The sequence below is a fragment of the Bemisia tabaci genome, chromosome 10, assembly GCF_918797505.1.
Source record: "Bemisia tabaci chromosome 10, PGI_BMITA_v3".
Classification (NCBI taxonomy): domain Eukaryota; kingdom Metazoa; phylum Arthropoda; class Insecta; order Hemiptera; family Aleyrodidae; genus Bemisia; species Bemisia tabaci.
The window spans coordinates 25,792,702-25,815,524 of record NC_092802.1 but is presented as its reverse complement, the minus strand read 5'-3'; the positions used below and the strand labels follow the sequence as shown (position 1 = coordinate 25,815,524).

Here is a 22,823-nt window from a genome sequence, read left to right as displayed (position 1 = left end):
TTTCTCGCGAACTTTTACATAAGAATCAACAGTAAAATCGCAAATTCCTTACACATGCAACATCTCCATTGCTCCAAGTACCACGCCCGGTAACTTTCAGCTTTTGAGCCCGGTATACGCGGACGGTATGTCTGTATACCCCGTAAGTACGGCCTCCAAGACCTGAGTTTTTTTTTTTTTTTTTTTTTTTTTTTTTTTTTTTTTTTTTTTTTTTTTTTTTTTTTTTTTTTTTTTTTTTTTTTTCAGTGTGACTGCTACTGCCCTTTAGATAACTTTTTTCCTAAATAATGTCTCATCTTTGCCAGGCGATCAGCTTTGGAAGTAAAAGAAGAGCAGGAGAGCAATAAGAGGATGGATGAGAAAGAGAGGAAGAAGAGAACAAAGAGGAGGAGGGCAAAGTATGAGATGATGAAAAAGAGGGTTGAATAAACAGAAGAGGAGAAAGAACAGGAAAAAAGAGAGGAGAGAATGGAATGAAGAAAAAGAAAAAGGAGGAGAGAAGAAGGAAGCAGAAGAAGAGGGAAAATGTCATAAAATTTTCAAACCTGATTTCAAGTATGAAAAAAAATGCCACCTGAATTTTTACCAATACATTTTCTCAATTAATGGGGAAGAAACTTTTGAAACGTAGGGTTTTGTTGATAATGATTGCCGAGTCAACGACTTTTTACCGGTGGATTATTTCCTTGCGTGGTCTAAAAAAAGGGCCTTCAAGGCGAGAAATGTCTAATTTGCTTGCTTACTGTTCAAAAGAAGCCATAAAATTACTTTCAGCTCCTTTCTATACAACAGACGACAGCATGTAGTTTGTTAAAAGAAGTATAATTAAAGCGAGAGGGGAACATGATGAAACAAAAACATTGAAAGTTACGTGGAAGACAATATATAGCAACATAGAATGTCTGCGATTCCTTGTTATTTTCTTTTTTCCAGTTAATTCTGATTAATAAGTTATCGGTGCTCTCCCTTGAATTTCACGAGAAGATTTCATCGACGAGACATGTAACAAGACGTATATAATTAAGGAAGTGAAAAAAATGAAAACATTATGCAATTTACTAGGTGTCAGCAAAAAGGAAGGCACTGTTGACAAATCGAACTAATTAAAATATCTACCTCACACAATGCTACGCCAGACGTTTTAAGTCATGAAAACATTGGTTGTAAAAATACTTTGAGGCCTTGGAAATTATCTTGTCTTGTAGCATGTAGATAAGGGATAATAAAATGCATTTATTTGTATTGAGTGTTATTCTATTAAAATAATTTAATGAAATTGTACAAGAAATTTATTTTGAAGCAGGGGGTCGACAACCCTGTTCTAACAATCGCTCGGCAGAGCGGCTGAGAAAACGGAGAATCCAATCTGAGAATCATTCGGTGGAAATCTGAGTGACTTAATTTGAATCGAGAGTTCCTCCAGGTTGGGCTTTTTTACAGGTTAATTGGAACTTCAACTGGTAGGGGTGAGAAACAATGAACCGTCCTCCGTCGAAGCCAGACGTATCGTCGAGTGAGATGTTGGGTGCCGGGAGGGGGGGGGGGGACTGGATAGGGGTGAGAAACAGCGATACCGGGAGGAGGGATGGTTATGAGTAGGGTGAAAAGCTTGATTAGGGAGTGATACAGAGATGGACTCAAACGCTGATGTCGGTAATTTATTGATCGTTTTATAAGATATTGTTTTACTGACGTTGATGAGTTTTCAGCTAAACCACGTGGATGAAAAATGAGAGGATGAGGCGTAGAAATGCAGTTTTTGAAAAAATTGAGATATTAATGGTTTCAAGGAAAACTAGTCGTTAACGCATGTTCTGTGAAAAATTCGCTACAAAATATCAATTTTTAAGCATCAAAATGTCAGTTTGAACTTTCTCTCCGTCATAAGTGTCCATATAATTTCGAAACTTCAAAGAAGTATTTCTTGAAATAGCGAAAACTGCGCTTTTGCGCCTTTTCCTCCAAGCCTTCCAAACTATGTGAGAGGTCACTAGGTTCCAAGTAGCACAGCTCAACAAAAATATAGAAATGATATCGCATTTCAATGCATTCAAATTGCAAGTTTTTCTCCATAAAATTGCAATATTTTTACACAATTCGGTCAATAAATCCCGATTTTACACATTTAATAAAATGACGTTCCGTTTGTGAGAAAGATAGGCGGTTTGCAATGCGAAAAAATTCCGACTTATTTAAATCGTATTACGATAAATTTCAACAAAAAGAGCCCCTTCAATCAGTGAACAGACAACATACACAGCACTCCGATACAATAGCGATTAGTTTACCATGTGAGTGTGTCTTCAGTGATACAATGATCAAGGCTCCATTCTCATTCGAAGTTTTCTTTGATTTCAAAGGGTTGCTTTTATGGCCAGGGTTAAAGTCTTCCCGCAATGTAAACACCAGGAGCACGGCCACTGACCACTGACCAGTGACCTGTGACCACTGATCAAAGTGGATTGACCCAAGCTGAGTGAGATTGTGGTTTGCCCCACGTGCGGTGGAATTTCCGCGCGAAAGTCTGTAAAGTGCAATACTGCCGTGCTAAGGAAATACTACGTAAGAGCCTTTGGAAGCTGCCAGATTTCCCTTAATAAAGACCGAATTTACTTAGAGAATTTTGAATATTTTTCCTCTTGAATACTATTCTTCAAATTCCTCGGACAATTTCGTTCACAGTTTGATCTAAAATATCTGAAAATTTCAAGGGAAAATATGAATAACTCCTTAAAAGAAGTGTTTTGTTCGGAAGAGGATCGAGGGTCATCCAGGTGGAATTCATTTTCATATTGGTAAAAATAAATGAACTACATTTTGCAATTTTGAACTGTAAATTCTAGCCCGGTTTAAAAACAACGTATGTGCCATTAGTTTCCCTATGCACATAAGTGTTTTTCCAAAAGAGCCAGGATTCATAGTTCCAAATTGCAAAATGCAGTCCACATATAAGAAGGAATGTATCCATATTTTCTTCCCGGAAATCAACAAAATTTTCAAATTTTAAGTACTTATGACACAGGCCCTCGCGGAAGAACAGTGTGAGGGGTAATCCCTTATAATCGTGTCACTAACCCATTTTGTTGGATGATATGAGCATTTACGATTAATTTTAGTAGAACCGCAACCCAAGTTTAGGTGGTACTGCAGCATTTGGGTCAGTAATCTAATTTATCGGGGTACTACCACAAGTAATTGGAAATGCTCAGGTTAGGTTTCAAGCCCTATCTTTTTTCCGTTGCTCAGCTAAAAATTTGGTTTTAGCTCAAAAAAATTCATCAAACCCAGGAAAAAGTTACAGTTTTTTGGGGCTCCCTGGGAGGTTGAAAAAGTGATTTAGTGCCCTTCTGATTCCGCATGCCTCATTATTCGTCGCTCCTCTGGCGTAAGGCCGTATCTTGATTTCAGAATGAGCTCCAGAAAGCATGGACTTATATGTAAAACAGAGCTCACGTACTGAGAAAAAATTCTCGGCGTATTTACCAAGGTCCGTTGGTAACATTTACCAGATCTCACGGTTCTATTTGATCCAAGTTTATTGGTAAATTTACCATAGAGACTGGTAAGCTTACCGAAAATCTCGGTAAAATTATTGACTTTCTTTTTACGGACTGGTAAGAATATCACTTTTATGTGGTAATCAATTACCGAGTAACTTGGCCATGTTACTCGGTAATTGCTACACAGTCGATAAAAAATTGGCGTATTCTTACCAAAAAACCAGTAGAAATACCGGAAAGTTCAAGTAATTTTACCAAGATTGTCTCGGTAAAATTACCAATATGGTCAAAAAATGAGATAATATGTACCAAGGACTGGTAAAAACTGAGTATCAGATAGATACCCATGAATTCGTCTCTGGTAATGGTTACCTTTTCTTCAGTAGAGCTCCAAACCAGAATTATTTGTAATCAGTGGGTGAATATTGAGATGCGTCCTCACGTCAGAGAGGCGACGATTTGTTCCCGATACTAATAAAAAGTCATCTCATCGAGTACAAACCACGCCGCGATACTATGCAACCCGCAAGAGCGCACCGATCTGAAAGTTCTGCAAGGGGACAAAAAGTCAACTAAAAGTTAAAGTGTACAAAGTAAACAGAGACAGTCCTGTTCTACTATAGCTGAGCGGAGCCTTGAAACGTGGAAAAAGATTACCTCCTAAATAGATCATAAAGGATTCCTGAAGGCCTACTGTCCCGTGTTGATTGCCCCCTTACGTAACACTTACATTATAGCCGCTCCAGCTTACTACCGTCTCAGCGTAGTTTCAAAATGGTGCATAAAAAGACAGACTCTCTTGATATCATGCTGAATTCAAATCTGTAATATTTTGTCCCTTTGGCAAGGTACGAAGCAGACCAGTCGGCCCCAATTTACGCTGTTCAAACTACCTGATTTTGATTTGGCTGGGATGCGCGCTATTAAATGCGTCAGGAAATGGTCGAAAGGCACTTTCAATTTCATTCTTTAACCATTGGTTTTTTTCGTCATTGTTTTTAGCTTTCATGAAAATAATCACTCTCATTAATTCAAATTTGTTCGTGCATTCGTATTTTGGTAAGCAGGGTTTTAATTGGACGTATTTCTACCAAACAGACCTATGTGGAGGTGAGAAATATGGGGTGTGCTCGTCGAAGCTGCATAAGAAGCAATGTAAAAGTGGGCGTGATTCCTTTTGAAGAATTGGAAAAGCGGGATTTTACATTCTATCAAACAGACCTATGTGCCAACTGAATGCGGAACTCATGAGCCACGGGCATGGCAAGAGAGCCTTGTGCACAGGGCTCATGAGTTAAAGACACGGATCCGCGGCTCGGAGTCTCCATCGTCGCCGCTGACGTCACTGGCGCTTTATTATTCTCATTCACTCTTACGGCCAGAGAACTAACGAGCACACCCCATATTTCTCACCTCCACATAGGTCTGTTTGGTAGAAATACGTCCAATTTTAAAATTCTATCTACGGCTACTCGGCTTTCTATTAAATCATTACGACGAACTCATGCACGAAAAATTGAAGGCGTGAATCACGAAAGTTCTCACTCAAAATTTCAAGTTCTTCATTTTTCGAGGCGGCTTCTTCGCCGCTGACGTCACTGGCGCTTTAAAGTTCCCATTCATTCTTACGGCCCTCAACTAACAAGCACACCCCATCTTTCCACTTGCACATAGTTCCATTTAGCGTAAATACGTCCAATTTATTGATAACTATACCATCATTCTCGGAGAAAAAAACCTCGTGCGTGGGACCCGAAGTTTAGGTCATATGGATCTCTGAAGTTTTCGGATTGAGCATCTGAACACTTTAGGTCCAGCTGCTAAGGTTTGAATCACACATCTGAAACTTCAGTTCTTACATCTGAAAGTACTTCGGTTTTCACATCCGAACAACTTCGGTTCTCACATCCGAAAAAGTTCGGTTCTCACATCTAAAGTACTTCAGATGTAAGAACTGAAGTTTCAGATGTGTGATCCTAACCTCAGCAGCTGGACCTAAAGTATTTAGATGCTCAATCCGAAAACTTCAGAGATCCATATGACCTAAACTTCGGGTCCCACGCTGGAGGTTTTTTCCTCCGTATTGAAACACTTGATTTTAACTAAAATCCAAGCCGTAATCGTCGCCTCTGGATGTTTTTAAAACAAGGCCTACCACCAATTAATCACCATCATTGTCACTAAACGGTACTTCTTTGATGATATCTGCGACCGGCGCTGAAACGCAGCCGTGTATGCGTCACCGCTCACTGAGCAAGCCCTTGACCGTGACCCACCGGCATCGGGTTCGAACTTCAGATGCAATTGCAGTTCTCTCCGCGCTGTTGCCGGACTGCCGCGCAAAATTAACCGCGTTGAGATCCGCGAAAATGGGTCTCGTACGTGAAATCTGGCACCCGCAAGCATTTGCACTGTTGGAAGCAGGAGTGTGATTAGTGCGATTGCCTGGTGTATGTACAACTCACGCCAAAGGACTTCGAATCCCATTGACGAGGAAGCTTCGACTGCATAAACATTGCTTGTGCACTTCGAGGACGCGGTGTTGCAACTTTCGTGACGTCACGAATCCATGCTGCCGTGCTACGGAAAAACGCCGTATGAACACCCGAATGTTGCCAAATTCCCTTCGATAAAATGTCTATTTTTGAGGAAAGCTAAGAACATTTTTCCTTGGAATTTACAGGGACATTAGTTGGAATTGCGAACAAAATAATCTGAAAAATTGGAGGAAAAATATTTACAAATTTTCCCAAAAATTTCTGATCTACCCAGTGCAATTTGGCAACTCCTGAAGGTTCATACGGCGTTTTTCCTCAGCACGGCAGCATACAGTGCTGAGCCTGAGGCCCGATCGGAAGGATTCGGAATGGACATTGCAGAGTTTACGGGACTTAATCCTGAGTCCAGCGGGCTGTTTGTTGAAATGGATAGGCAAAGAGATAGACAAAGAAGACGTAGGAACTATGGAACGATCCTATTGGTTGAAAGGGGTGGTTCTTATAGACTTAGGGTGACGCCTTTTTGGGCCCCGTCTATCGATGGACTAACTGTGGGGTTTCTCGTGGGTTGCTGTTAGTTAGTCTATTACCTACCTCCTAAGTCTATTGCACCACCCGCTTATCCACCAATAGGATCCATCCGTATCCTTTTTGGCTTCTTAGCATTGTCTGTCTATTTCAACGAACATCCCGCTGATAGAGTCGGGAACTTTCCGATCGACTCAATCTATCCAATGAGACATAGCTATAGAAACACGATAGTTATCTAGGGTGTGGCTTCAATGACTTTTTCCCGCCCTGGGCATTCGCTATCCCTGCGGGCTGATTATTGAAATTGATAGACAAAGACGACAAAAGGGATTTGGAGGGATCCTATTGGTGGAAGCAGGTGGTGGCAATGGACATAGGAGGTAGGCAATGGACTAACTGACGGCAACCCACTAAAAACCCGACAGTTTAGTCCATCATTTTCTTCCTTAGTCTATAAGAACCAACCATGTCAACCAATAAGATCGCTCCATACTCCCTATGTCTTCTTTGTCTATCGCTTTGTCCATCAATTTCAATAATCGCCCCGCTGGAAACTATATCGATGGTAAAACTACAAAAGTGCGTATCTCGGTTGCGGTGTTCAGAAATCTCCGCTCCTATATTTTACCTTTTTAAAAGGAGACCAAATCCACATCTTTGGATTGAAATTTTACCGAAATCTTTTTGACACGGAGGAGAAAAATCACCCACGTTTTCAAGAAAATATGCTCGGTAGTTTTCAATGTAGAAAGTAAAGTATGACAGGAAGTCTGCAACGCCGCAAACCGAGGTACACATTTCTGCGGTCTCATCGTGGATATGTGGTTGATGCACGGAACAGCCCACAGATAATAACAATATCTTACGATGATTAGGTGACCACCGCCACTTCCCCGTCGAAATTTCAGATTTCCGTCGAAAAATTGGTCAAAACGCAACCAGCAACGCATTCCTAAGAAGCCGTTTTGGCAGACATGGGGGAAGAATTTAAATATTTACAGGAATATCCGCCTATATAGTGCAAGTAATTCCAGCACTGAAAAAAAACACATTGGTTCTAGAGTCCAGACTCTTGAAAACGTTGAAAAGAAAAAGGACTCTTGATTCAATCAGATTTAAGCTTAAATCAAGAACCAAGCCTCTTAATTTGAGCGGATTTCCTTTTGATTTAAGCTTAAATCTGATTGAATCAAGAGTATTTTTTCTTGTCGATGTTTTTAAGAGTCTGGACTCTAGATCCAATGTGTTTTTTTTTCCAGCGAGCATTAAAATGTTCTGGCGCTAATTAAAATTAGGGCACTCGGCTTAAAAACCACAGTAAAATTCTACTATATTCAGCAAAAGTGTTCGCGTCCAGCTCTTCGTTGGTTTCATTTAGACTGGCGACGTTTCTGATTTTTTTCATTCTTCCGCGTGAAATGATCCAGAGTTGAACATGAGGAGCCGCTCAAATTGCGGTAACGGTTATTGAAGGCGAACTTGACATGAGTTCGTGGCTTCTGAGCAACCTCGTTTTCTCATAACTTCATTTCGAACTTACTGCTCTCTTCGCTGTCACGACAGAATGAGTGAGAGCAGTAAGTTGGGTACTTTTGGTGACTGCGATAGGATAGACAAAGCGGTAGACATAGGAGACAGAAGAAAACTAAAGCGATCCTATTGGTTGAAATGAGTGGTCGGAATGAACAAAGGAGGTATGTAATAGACTAACTAACGGCAACCCATAAGAGACCCTACATTTAGTCCATCATTCCTCTCACTAGTCTATGAGAAGCACCCGTTTCCACCAATAGGAACGATCTGCACTCTCTATGTCTTCTTTGTCTATCGCTTTGCTTATCAATTTCAATTATCAACCCGCAAGGTCTCCTCTCCATGGTCCATACTGTCTATGGAAGATGCTCTATGCGCGGGACCAGCAGCGTAGCGGATCAACGATGCCGATCAACTGATCACTGTCAATTGCCGCACTTGACACCCCCGCCTCACGCGACTAAATCGCTAATAATACCGCATGCACGCGCTGCGCGACGCGGCGGCTATTAAAAAGCGGGAGGCATGATGGCAATTACGGCGGGCTGGCGCGTGTGCGTGGAAAAAGAAAAGCCATAGAAAAAGAGACACGGCGAATTACGAGTGCGCTATCTGCGCCTGGCATCAGACGACGATGACGGAGATGCTGATGCGAGTGTGAAGGACGCCGGGTTGCACCGCGCAACGGGCACACGACTACCTCAGTCGCGTCGTCGGTCGTCGCGCATTTCCAGTCGCCGACTAACTGTCCGAGTCGGCCGATCCACTGCAGTAATCAACCCGCAGGAACTATAGACAAAGCGATAGACATAGAAAGCGAAGAGTAAATAGAGCGCTCCTCTATCGATGGAAACGAGTGATTGCAATGAGCGAAGGACTGCAAAAACTTTTGACTTTTGATGCAAAAAGACAGCAACCCGCGAGGAACCCTAGGCTAGGGCGAACCCATCATTTTCTCCCTTAGTCTTTAGCGACTACCCTTTCATCTGTCAGGATAGCTCCACTTCCCCTTTGTCTCTTTCGTCTATCACTTTGTCTATCAAGTATAATAATCACCTAGCTGAGTAAAGATTAGTGCATAAGACTTGAAAAATCCAAACAGAATTGTACAACGGCAACAGGATTCTCTTGAACTCATCTCCATCCTATTGGGTATTATGGAGACTTTAACGCAGCATGAAACAAACAACTACCATACCCGTAATCGTTTTGTCTATCAATTCCAGTAATCAGCCCGCAGTTGCGGAATTGCGGACTTTGTGGTTGGAGGTCACTGGACTTTCTATCTAAAAAAATATCATTTGAAAATGTATTTGTCTGATCATTTTTTGTCCAGGACTTCATTTAAAGTCTTCGAGGAAAATTTCACCTGGACAATATTTACCAATTAGACCACGCGGTGCCTCGTGTTGCCTACACTGAACATTGAAGGCGAACTGATCTGGCGTGAAAGTATAACCGCCTCCGGTTCAATGCGAAGCCATTCTGAATTTTGTTCCGGAAGAACCTGCTATTTCACGATGATACCACTATTTGATCACGTGGGAGCTAGTGTTGCCTTCGCTGAAATTAAAGGCGACCCGAACTGATATGGCGTTAATGCAATCTTTCCCCGTTTCGTAGAAATCTCTTATTCGAGTGTGTTCCGTGTAAGCGTGCATTTTCACGATGATATCACCATTTCACTTCTTTCTCATTTCTTTTTTTTTCATTTCATCTCTCCTTCACTTTTATTATTTTTCATGTTTTCTTCCTCTTTCAGTAATCTATTGTTTCTTCCTTAATTCTCCTTTCATTTTTTAGTATTCTTTCTTTTCTTCGTCTTCTTCCTCTTCATTCTCAGTTTTTCTTTTTTCTGTAAGTATGGGTATTGAACCTAGTTTCCATTTTATCTCATCAAGGAGACTCTAATACGGATCTCGTCATAATCGGGGTCGAAAAATGGGGGTGTTCCAGGTCGAAAATTTTTTTTGCGGATGTAATATTATATCAAAACTAGTTTCAAAACTGAATATGAGTAAGTAAGCCTATGTGGAATTAAAGTCAAGTTCATGGTAATAAAAGGAAGTGATATCTAATCTCATGTCATTTAAAAGCATCTCCATGCAACGTTCTTAATTTCTTTTTTCTTTCATCTTAACAGCTCCATGAAGCCTAAAATGGCTGAGCCAATAAGGCGTCATCTTCCGGACATAGTATCATAAGCGCCATGCAACGTCTCAAAATTTCCACCGCCATTTTATTTCTTCGCAGAGAATTTGTTGGTTGAACCTGTTAGGAAATTTCACTAAATTTTATCGGCAGCACAAAGAAAATTCAGTGAAATTTTCAAACAGCTTCGTTGAACAATTTTTCTGTAATAAAAAATAAAGTGGCGGCGGAAATCTTTAAACGTCACATGGAGCTTATGACACCTTGGCCGAAAGGTGATGAAGAATCGGATCTTTCAGCGGGGCGATAATAATTGAAAGTTAAAGCGACTCGATAAGATATCGATATATCGCGTGGTTAAGATACATTTATATATTGTTAGCTATGTCTCGTCTTGTCGTATCGACATAGATTTAAAAATCGACCCGCAGTGGTCATAATCTCACTATGAAGACACTCCACCCTTGAGGATTGGGCCGCAAGCTGCATGAGCATAGACACTCAGGGGCACCGTGCCACGACCTTGCGACCTCTGCTCGAGGTTAGTGAATTGTGCGGGTATGCTCTCGGAGGAGTGAATGAGCGAAATTACGGCAACGGATTTGGACGATCAAAATTTTGCAAAAAAAATTTCATCGAAAACGGATGTACAGTTGCTGTATAAAAAATAGAACATGAGTGGAGAATGGAGATGTTGCATGTGCGCGGAATTTGCGATTTGACTATTGATTCTTGCGTAAGAGTTCGCGAGAAACACGATGGTGGCACCGGTTTTCTCTGAAATCAACTCCCAAGCTCAAAAAAAGCTTTCAAGTTGAAGCCAAAATGGAGGGGATATCCCACACTATCCTGAGAGTCCACCCCTACATCAAGACAAACTCTCCATGCAAAGATAGGGAGCAAATACATTGGCAGGGTTGCCGTGTTATCAGTTGTGGAGTCCCAAATAAGGTGGCAGCCCTGTCAATGTATTTGCTCTTAGAGTCCCTTTATACTGAGAGTCAAGACAACACCCCTCATGGAGTCACAAACGGGAATAAAGATTACAGAAATTGAACGTTTTTCGTAATCTTTGATCGGCCCATTCTCGAATTCCTTTCTTCGTTCCTTCCCTCATTCCGTTTGTTCCTTGCCGAACCCGTAATTCCCCGGTCCATTCCAGATTATAATCTTTGCAATCGGTGAAACTGTAATCTTTATTCCCGTTTGTGCCACTGTGAAGGCCTAAAATACGGGAACCAATCAGAAATGGATTCACATTGTCTTGACTCTCAGTATAAAGGGACTCTATTTGCTCTCTATCTTTGCATGGAGAGTTTGTCTTGATGTAGAGGTGGACTCTGAGGATAGCGTGGGATATTCCCTCCATTTTGGCCTCAACTTGAGAGCTTTTTCTGAGCTTGGGAGTTGATTTCAGAGAAAACCAGTAGCACCATCGTGTCTCTCGCGAACTTTTACATAAGAATCAACAGTCAAATCGCAAATTCCTCACACATGCAACATCTCCATTATACAAAGTCGCAATCTGATACGCGCATTTCTTGACCATAACCATCGATATTTAACTTCAAGAATGCTCCTGCGAAATGGTAAGCCGCTCGATGTACGAACCACACCGCACCAACCTTTGTAGCAAACCAAAAAATGAAAAGAAAGAGTCAAGCCCGCTAATGTCTTAATGCGTTGGACGTACTGAATGCGTAACTTGCAAGCCAAGAGAGACGACGATGAAAAATTAATCAAGAGAATACGTATTTTGATCGACAGAAGGAAACTAGAAGCTTGCGATACTTCGAGAAAAGCTAGACTTCCCGCTGCACCTACCCAGACTTGTAAATTGGGGTTTCGACGTTACAGATTACTCGGTAGGACCGATGTAGATTACATGTTTTTGACGTGTGCTCAGCCATTAGAATTGGTAATTTTCATGATAGGAAATAGATTTCTGGAGCGCCTGGCCTAAATGACTGTCAATAGACGCGGTGAAAATCTTCCGGAAAAGTGTTAATAATAGACTCAGGTATGTAAAAAGGAGCCGGCTGGATTAGCATCAAAAGAATTTTGATGGAGCCAGCGGGCTGATTGTTGAACTTGATAGACAAAGCTATAGACAAAGTGATAGACAAAGCGGTAGACAAAAAAAAACATACCCAGGTAGCACAAAATATTTTGAAAATATTGTCACCTTTATCAAAATATTTTCATGACAATATTCTAATTAAAATATTTTGGAAATATTTTCAAAATATTTTTAAAATATTTACATGGACGGAACATTAAAATATTTTAAAAATATTTTTGTGCTATCTGGGTACGGACCTTCCCGCCCCCCAATTTTTTCAAAAAGCACCGAAAAGATTCATTCGGGAAGGGCGGTATTTTCAAGTTTTCGCACGTTTTTTCAAAGTTTGTTTTTCCCCGTCTCGGATTTGTTATGTAACGCTGGGCTTGACCACCCCTTCCCCTTGTAATGCACTGTAGCGCTGGCTCAAATCCCCAATCCCCCCTAATTAAGTGCGTTACGTAATACTTGAACGGTCCCTTATATCTAAAAGATAGGATACCTCGATCGCAAATCTGAAGAACATGAAAGAACTGCACTCCTCATTAACAATACCTACATTCAGTGCACTCGCTGACTCTCACTTCTTTCCTGGTTTATAGCTCCGTGAACCCTCATCTCCACCCACCAAAGGCCTCCTTGATCCACTTTTCACCGCGAGGTAACGCCCCGTCAATCCGTCATCCGATGAAAAAATTCAATTGCAAGGCTTACAATCGTTAAAATTGGACAAGAGGCAGGGGCGTTTACAATGAAACTCAGATTCCATCAGCAAACTTCCAAATGGGAAACTGGTCAATTCCTACTAGATTATTTCAAAACGATTGAACTAGTTTTCGTTTTTTTTTTAAACTTGATTATTTTCTCTCTTTCTTTCTTTGAGAGTGATTTTTTATCCAGAAGGTTACATAATGATATTACCTACGCTTATACTGATCAGGACTAGAGACAGAGGGTTTGCGGCCTGGTCGGTTGGAATAACTATCCAAACCAAAACACGAGATTTCAACGAAAAGCTCTCCTTGAGGCTACAATTTTCTCTAGCTATGGTTTATCATGATCCAGCTGAAGTTCGATGATGTATCAAACATAATAGGGTAAAAAAATTCAACGAGTACCTACTGATTCTCATTCAGGAATTTTGTTTAGATAAAGCGAAGCCCGATGTACGTATCCTCTTGGTAAAGGTGCAAAACAGAAAGTGAAAAAAATACCAATTGCAGCAATCTGGCTCACCCACATATCTGCTCACCCCTTAAGATTTGCAGTGACAAATGACCAGGGTGAATTTCATCGTTTGGCCGGAGAAACTTTGTTAGGTGAGTTTGAGAGACTATAAGGCCTTGTCTCCACGAGCCGTTTCGCGAGATTTGTCCCAGGGAAAAATTCCACTTACGAAGTTGGGAAAAATATTGAGTTAATCAATATTTTTCCCAATACCAAGTATGGTACTTGTACCCCTAAGACCCACTGAGAGAAGAAGAAGAAGAAGTGAAAACGAATTGTGCGATATTTTATTCATTACTACATTGTTCATGTTTGTTTAGTTAAAAAATGTGTCTAATTGTCAATTGAGTGCAATTATTATTTTAATCCGGGTTAAATACTCGACTTTGACTAATTTATCTTCCCGCGCAAACTAGTCGCAGGACTGCAAAGAGCCCCGTCCCGTGGAGACGGTGACTGGGAAAAATCCCAGAAGTTTCATTCCTGCGATTCGAACTTGGGAAAAATCCCATGAAAACGTCCCGTGGAGACAAGGCCCAAAGTAAACTGGATTACATTTTGCAATAAGGAACCACTATATCTCTGGCTCTCGCACAAAAGCATACACATATGCATATAGGGAAACCAATGTCATTTATGTTGTTTCTAAAATGGGCCAGAAATAGTGGTTCCTTATTGCAAAATGTACCTAATCCAACTATAGAGGTGCGTATCTATTTTTTTGACCAAGTCCACAAGTGACCTCGGTTTTCTCCCTTCTTGTATACCAGTTTTCTGAATAGTCGCATTGTTCGTGGAGAAGTACAAATTTCGTAGAGGGGAGCATGGAATTAGCAAAAAATAATTACTTGCTGGGAAGCTATGTTTGTCATTTTTTCATTCGGCGGTATGCCATGTTTTAAAATTTATCAGTTTCATTTTTTGCAAGAGAATGCACCCCCCTACTGTACTATTTCATAATCAAAACTACGTGTTGCACAAAAAAGGAGGGATAAAAAACTTCAATCTTTTTTTTAAACTACAGGTATGGGTACAACGGTTACCTTTGTAGTTTGTAGTTAATTATACACATAGAATTTTCTGACGGGAAGCTCTTAACCGAGCGGGAAAAAATCGAAAGAGTAGTTTTAAAAAATCACGATCGTAGGTGTGATTGCATGCAATCGTCAAGAAAAATAAGAAAGGAAACCCCATCGTTTGAAAAAACCGGACGTTAATTCGAAGGATTCAAATACGGGAAAATTTTTCGACGGAATGGAGCGATAGAACCAGAGTTAAATTACAGCGATAAATAAATTTCTTCGCAGTCGTTTATACACACAAGAAAGAGAGAGAGAAAAGATGAAAAAATGAGAAAATCAAACACGCCCACGCGTATAACTAATCGAGTTTTCATTCCCTTTTTTATGGAAACCGTGCATTTTAATCAAAAGGTCAGTTAGGGTCATCGTGGAAAATAACCTGTCTTACTCGCAAAGGCGCTCACATTTACGGTGAGAGAATTGAACTGACCTCCTCAATTTAACTTATCGTGAGTTCAACTCAAATTTATGAGACGCTTCTTAAAATGCAATTTTTTTTTTTTTTTTTTTTTTTTTGAAGAGACAATCTTGGACAATGGTTACTGAAGTTATTGTTCATGATTTCAATGTTTCATTTGCATGAAGATTAATAGTAAAGATCCAACTTTGAGTGAATATACGTACCCCTCGATATTCATGGACCCTTTACGATGAACCACGAGACAGGACAAGAATTTAGACGAAGGTATAGCTACAAAGGGAAAATGGAGCTATCCTAATGCATCATGCGACTTGGCATCATTTCTACTGGGTCTAGAATAACTCCTCATCCAGCGGGCTGATCATTGAAATTGATAGACAAAGCTATACCTAGACAAAGAAGACAAGAAGGATATGGAGGGATCCTTGGTGAGAGCGAGTGAATGCAATGAACAAAAGAGGTAGGTAATAGACTAATTAACGGCAACTCACTAGAGACCCTTTAGTTAGTCCATCATTCTCTCCCTTAATCTATAAGAACCACCCGCTCCACACTCATTATGTCCTCTTTGTCTATCGTTTTGTCTTTCAATGTCAACAATCAGCCCGCAGGAGGCTCTCTATAACCTAGGTGGATATTAAAAACCCTTTGAACCTTGCTGAGAACTTAAGTGAACACTGATCTACATATACATAGTATGCTTTGTAAATTTATGTATAATTCCAAGCTGTCTTAGTTAATTTTTGACAGCAGTGCTCTATGTTTTTCTCACTGTTCAAATCGAGTCATGACCTGTACCATAGCTAATCGGCTTTCATGTACGAAAAGTGTAAAATAAAAAAATAAAAATAAATAATGGTTGAAACGAAAAGTTGCAGACTAAGGGGGAAAATGACAGCCTAACTAGGGTCCCGCTCGAGCTGCCGTCAGTTTTAGTTGGTATCGTACTTACCTCCTATGTTCATTGCAATCGCCCGCTTCAACCAATGAGATCCTTCAACTTTCTCTTCGTCTACAGCTTTGTCTATCAATTTCAATGATTAGTCCGCAAGACACGTTATCTCATTAAAATTACTTTGCAATACAGAACAAGTAGCGCAAAGCATGCATTACGTATGTTTAATGTGGGGGGGGGGGGGGGGGGGGGGCTGTAGATCTACGTTCACGTCAAACGGCACAATAGGCAACGCTCAAGAAAGTTAATGTATAAGGGAAAGAATTAAAGCTTCAGTCAGTGTCGCAGAACGAATTTCGTTAAAACGCTAGGATGCAACTATTCGAGCTGCATGGATGTCCGTGTTGCATACGCACGGGAGTGAAGGCGTTTTGACCTCAGACACTAACCGCCTCACCAGTGTCCTTTTATACTGAGAGTCAAGACAACACCCTCTCATGGAGTCACAAACGGGAATAAAGATTACACAAATTGAACGTTTTTCGTAATCTTTGATCGGCCCATTCTCAAATTCCTTTCTCCGCAAGACACGTTATCTCATTAAAATTATTTTACAATACAGAACAAGTAGCGCAAAGCACTACGTATGTTTAATTGGAGGGGGGGGGGGGGGTTGTAGATCTACGTTTAGGGAGCGTTACCGGAGGGGGGGGGGGGGAGAATCCGATTTTAGGCGTTTTCTATAACCCCTTAATATTCGACTCGAATCTCTCTACGTAACTCGCAACTCTAAACATTGGTTCGATCGTTACAACTCTCACTAATGCGACTCACGAGACCAACTGCAGTGTGATAACCTTGACCAATCACAGTGTTTGATTCGATTCAAGCGCGCTTTTCAATTTATCAATCAGGCGGAGTCGGCCAAGCGGGGTGGCGGGAGGGGGAGGAAGAAGCTTCTGCATTGATTGATTAAGATCAAATCTGCCGACTAGGCTTTAAATGGCCACATTCAAGAGTCCATCTTCTCCTATCTCGCTCTCGCGTTCTTCATCTCTTCCTTCCCCTCCTTCCTTTTACGTCATTCATCACATTGCGTGGATCGGAAATGACATTTTTCTCTAAATATCCAATTTAGACGATTAAAATGGTTCACTTAGTCGGACATTTGCCAAGTGATAAGAGCGGTAGTATTGACGATTTCAAAATCGGTCACCTATATCTTTGAAACATCGATTTTTAGCGCAAATAATCGAATACGTAAATCGCATCACTTTTGGGCATGAAAAGTCGAATTGCATCGATATTATGGGGTCGGTTGTCAGGACCAGTGAAAATTCAAAATGGGCAAGCATAAAAGTCAAGCAATTTTTGTCAAATTTTGGTACTTTTTAAAACTATAATGACGGTAAAGACTTAATGTTGGCTTTTCATCATTTCAATCCCGAAAGTCTAATAAATCTTTTTTGTCGCCACATTATAAATCAGATCGACTCACTGAGGTTGACTTTTTCTCGAAAAATGCCTTCGGTAAAGCGAATCCTTGCTCAAACAATTTATGGTGAAAAATATCGATTTTCAGTCGCCAAAAGAAAATCCGGAAAGGAACCAAAAATTTGTTTTTAAAAAAAAAAACTAATTGGGCTCTTTTTGCAATTAGAAAAGGGAAACAAAGTTACATAAAATGTTGAGAAAAATAAAGATTTTTGCAGAAAATTTGACTTTTTTGGTCACAAATGTCTTAGGAAAAAGCTCCTGCAGTTTATTGATACTTATTCGTTCAAACAAAGTTTTCTCTTTGTGAGAAGGAAATTTTGAAGAAAATATAAGTCGAAAGTACAGTTTTCAATCCAATTCGTCGTAAATTTTCCTACAGCAAAAATTCAAAGCCAAGAAAAAACATTTGAGACCTGAGAACAGTCGTTAGATTTTGTCCTCGACATTGAGTCCGATGGAAAATTTCGAAACTTTTTTCCCCGGTTCAAATTTGTAACCACTTGGGTCGTTTCTATTCAATTCGTCCCGTTTCGTAAACAAAAAAAATGAGTCCCCACAAAATGCAAACCATAAGAAAATGCTACAAATCATTACCTGGAGAGATTAGGCCTCAAGGTCACGGGCTGGTCCCCGTAGCTCCAACAGGTATCCTTGACCCATAAAAGACACGCGAAATCTAGACCATTAACATTTCTCGAGAAATATTCTCACTAGCACAGAACACTCACACAATCACACGATAAACACCGAACGCACGCAAAAACACAGTCGGCATAACGACATGGCTTTTCTCTTTACAATACCTTGAAAAACATCAACAAAATCTAAAAATCCCGAAGAAATCGCAACAGAATCCTCGAGGAAAGCACTATCCCCGGCCGAACTTCAAGGAAACTAGGACAAGTTGGGATTCAAATTAAGTTCAACGTTACGTTTCCCAGCAAATCGTTGGTCATACGCAAAAATTAAGTAAAGACGGCCTTCACCTTTGACAAATCTTGAAAAATCCTGAAAAAATCTCGAAAAACACACACACACACTAGCCACGGCTGAGATTTCAGGAGAGCGGGGGCGGTTGAAGTTCGACGCTACGTTTTCTCGCGAAATCGTCGGTCATACGCGAAAATACAGTCAACACAGTCGGAAATACTTCGCCGTAGAAAAATCTTGAAAAAATCTTGAATCCTGGAGGGATTTCCAAAAAAATTTTGAAAAAAAAACCAACACTAGCCACGGCTGAACTTTCAAGGAAGCGGGGGCGGTTGAAGTTCGACGCTACGTTTTCTCGCGAAATCGTCGGAAAATTGCGAAAGCGAGCGGGCTTGGCGAGGCGGAAAAACGGGTGGAAAACGGGGAAAGAGAAAAAAACCGCCGTTGCCGCCGGTAGTCCTTGCACGCGCGACGATGACGGCTGCGGCGCGGTTACATCATCGAAAGCTCGCCGCGGCGACCGGGAGAGAGCGCCACCGGTCAGTCGACCGCAGTCGCCACTAATTGCGCCTAATTGGATTCCGACGAGCGGGACTCAGTCGTGCCAAGGAAAAACGCCGTATGAACCCTCAGCCGTTGCCAAATTTCCTTTGACCAAACAACAATTTCCGGAAAAATTTGCAATTATTTTCCCTTCAACTTTTCAGAGAATTGTGTCCGCACTGCAATGTAAAATATCTGAAAATTTTAAGGAAAAATATTCGTAACTTTCTACGAAAATGAATATTTTCCGAGAGGAAATTTGGCACCATTCGAATGCTCATACGGCTCTTTTCCTTCACAGCAGAACTGCGATCGCCGTTGAGAGTTGGCAATCGAATTGACCGGTGGTTGATCTGAGGGTTTGGGTTCGAGTCCCGTTATACACTCGCTGGGAAGTGAACGCAGTGCGAGAGAAAACTCATGGGGATGAAATGAGCCGGATTTTTGAGGTCGAAACTGATGCGTTTTAGTATCATGTCACGCGGTTGTCCCGTCAAAATAGAAAAAAGCAATACTGCCGTGCTAAGGAAGAACGCCGCATGAGCCTTCAGACGTTGCCAAATCTGCTTTGATAAACTACGGATTTTCTGGGGAACTTGCTAATATTTTCCTTCCAATTTTTTGTATATTTTTATTCTCAATTTTATCCACAATCTCTGAAAATTACAAGGAGACATACTCATAGCTACTCTCAAAAATAAATAGTTAATCGCAAGAGACTTGGCAACATTCGAATGTTCGCACGGCGTCTTGCGGAAGTATGGCAGAATACTTAAAGACATGGCGAAAAAAATAGATGGAAATCGCATCGTGGGAATTTGTGAATTCCGTGACGTAAGTAGGAGTAGGTGCAATACGGCGTCGTTATTCCAGCAAAATCTGAGATTCGAAGTATGAAAAACGGACCACAACGTCGGGGTTTTTTTTTTTCGTTTTTTTTTTTTTTTTTTTTTTGTTTTGCATAGGACAACTCAAAATATGATTTCTAACACTTTATATAGAATGACTTTTTTCACCATTCTCAAGAAAATCGACAATGTAAGGAGCGTTTGTACCAACTTGCATCATCGAGCCAGGTGACTTGATAATTGCATTTAAATTATTTATTTCTCGGAAAATTGACGATGTCGTGATAAAAATCAGTACTGGTTCACGTCAACGGCACAATAGGCAACGCTGAAATTAAGTTAAGGTATAAGGAAAATAATTAAAGCTTCAGTTAGTGTCGCACAACGAATTTCATAACAACGCTTGGATGCAACTATTCGAGCTGCATGGATGTCCGTGTTGCATACGCACGGGAGTGAAGGCGTTTTGACCTCATATACTATCCGCCTCACCAGCGGCGCTCAGTGGAGCGGGTCAATGAGGAGCCGGACAAAATGAGCATACACTAAAAGCTCATATTGATGTTAATACAAAACGTAGAGGTTTCAGAAGTAGTTTCACTAATTTTCTCGTGAAATTTCCTCTAAAGAGTACCGCATACAATTTAAAATGTGAAGAAATCAACGTCAAACTTTGCAGTTTTATCTAAAAATTTCATGTACAACTTCGCTGAAAGGCCCATTTCATTGTGCGGCGGGCTCTACTGGGGAATCTAAAATGACAGAAAGCCTTTCAAATTTTCATTTATGCACACAAGACATCTCTTAAGCATGAATAGTTACTCTGAAAATCACGCTCAGCACATCACGATATCAAAAATGAAACACAAAAAACACTCAAATTCTATGCCTGTATGCAAGTATTTGTGCCTAGGAAATATCTTTAGAGTATACAGGGTGTCTCACGAAAAACGAGCCACCTTGAATATCTGCCGAAGGCGTCGGAATTTCGACAAACGGTAAAAGACGTGTTCATTTATATCGAGGGGGACACCTTTTGGCGTATTTGACATTTTCCCAAACCGCGGGAGGGGCGCGGGGCGGGGGGTGCCCCACCCGTAAGTCGAACTTTTCAAATGGCACCCCTACTTTTTTATTTCAGAAATCAATTCTACGCAAAAAAACATGCCACCCTGTCCAAACCGAATGTAATTTGGACTATTTTTCAGTGATTGACAGAGGTTGAAACATTTTTTTCATGCTCTTTTCAAAAATTTCCCACGCCCAATGGAATTGCTGTATCAAACCAAACTCTCCGCCAAAAAAATTCTTAAACATTGCACTTTCGATAAAAAAAATCAAAAAAAATCTGCTGCACTCGAAATCTGGAGCACGCGGAGCCCTTCTTTGTGACATTAAAATTCGTTTTACCGAACATTTCCGAGGGGCGCTCATCGGGAGGGAGTAGTAAGTCTTAGACAAGAATTATTATTATTTTTTCTGCAGCATAAGAAACCGTGTCCATGAAGGAGCAGTAAAGTAGAAAAACAAATGGATTAGTTTTTTTTTTTTGGGGGGGGGGGGGGGGTCAACGACTTGAGCCGGACCTTGATACTTCTGAGGACGCTATTTTTCCGCGGTGCGTTGTTTTTCAACTTAACTGCTTCTTCATGGCCACGGTTTCTTATGCTGCAGAAAAAATAATAATAATTCTTGTCTAAGACTTACTACTCCCTCCCGATGAGCGCCCCTCGGAAATGTTCGGTAAAACGAATTTTAATGTCACAAAGAAGGGCTCCGCGTGCTCCAGATTTCGAGTGCAACAGATTTTTTTTATTTTACTATCGAAAGTGCAATGTTTAAGAATTTTTTTGGCGGAGAGTTTGGTTTGATACAGCAATTCCATTGGGCGTGGGAAATTTTTGAAAAGAGCATGAAAAAAATGTTTCAACCTCTGTCAATCACTGAAAAATAGTCCAAATTACATTCGGTTTGGACAGGGTGGCTTGTTTTTTTGCGTAGAATTGATTTCTGAAATAAAAAAGTAGGGGTGCCATTTGAAAAGTTCGACTTACGGGTGGGGCACCCCCCGCCCCGCGCCCCTCCCGCGGTTTGGGAAAATGTCAAATACGCCAAAAGGTGTCCCCCTCGATATAAATGAACACGTCTTTTACCGTTTGTCGAAATTCCGACGCGTTCGGCAGATATTCAAGGTGGCTCGTTTTTCGTGAGACACCCTGTATAAAAGAAGAACTGAAAGCGCTCTGTCATTTTTGATCCTCGTGGTAAAAGTAAAGTCCGCCGTTGGTGACGCGCCGCACGGTAATCAAGTCAAGGGGAGAGGTCGGACAACATTTGGGAACTTTAAAATCTTATAACTCCGTTTATACAAAACTTTGAGGTTCTAAAAGTGGTTCCATTGATTTTTTCGGGATATTTTCATCTTGAAACATCCCTTAAAATTTAAAATATGACGAATTAAAAATCAAAATTTGTAGTTTTAGTAAAAAATTTCATGTCCGACCTCTCTAATTGGCTCGATCCTCTGTGCGCCGAGCCGCGGGCCGCGGGTTGAGCGGGAAGATCATGGGCAGTCAAAACGCCTTCTTTTTTACATGTATGCAACACGGACATCCACGAAGCCCGAATAGTTGCATCCTGGGGGTTAAACATAACAATACCCATGTATCAATATACTATCGTCGCGACCTGCTCTTATGGAGTCTTGCAACGGTTATTTCCCGTTCTTTCGATCACTTAAGAGGGTTATTTTTTGTGCGAATCTGTTCTCTTTGAGAACCCAGAGGATAAAAAAAGAGGGGAAAAAACTCATTGAAATACCCCGCATTATATTGGGTAGGTATTGTAAAAAAGAGTCATCGTGCCATTGTCTAAAATAACTTCAATAACGCCTCCTGTATAGATTTCAGAGGTCAAAATCTTTAAGTCGAGATAGAATTATCGATCGTGGTTCCTTCTGCTACTTCTTCTTTTTCTTTTTTCTCTCCTTCTTTTCCATTTCTTTGCTTTGCTATGATATTAACAAAGAGGGAAAAAAAACTGTCCAACCTTCCAAAATCACTATAAAAAATGTCGCGCAGGGTGCAGATTATAATTCAGTGAATC

The 22,823-nt window shown here is 40.8% G+C and overlaps 1 protein-coding gene across 2 annotated transcripts in view; it reads right to left on the bottom strand.

Moving 5' to 3' along the window:
- Positions 1–18,789, bottom strand: part of cyc (basic helix-loop-helix ARNT-like protein cyc) — a 154,291-nt gene extending 135,502 nt beyond the window's left edge. For both annotated transcript variants that reach the window (XM_072305551.1, XM_072305556.1), the window contains exon 1: positions 17,992–18,789. The gene's annotated coding sequence lies outside the window, so the exon portion shown is untranslated. The remainder of the gene's footprint in view (positions 1–17,991) is intronic.
- Between the last annotated feature and the right edge of the window lie 4,034 nt (positions 18,790–22,823).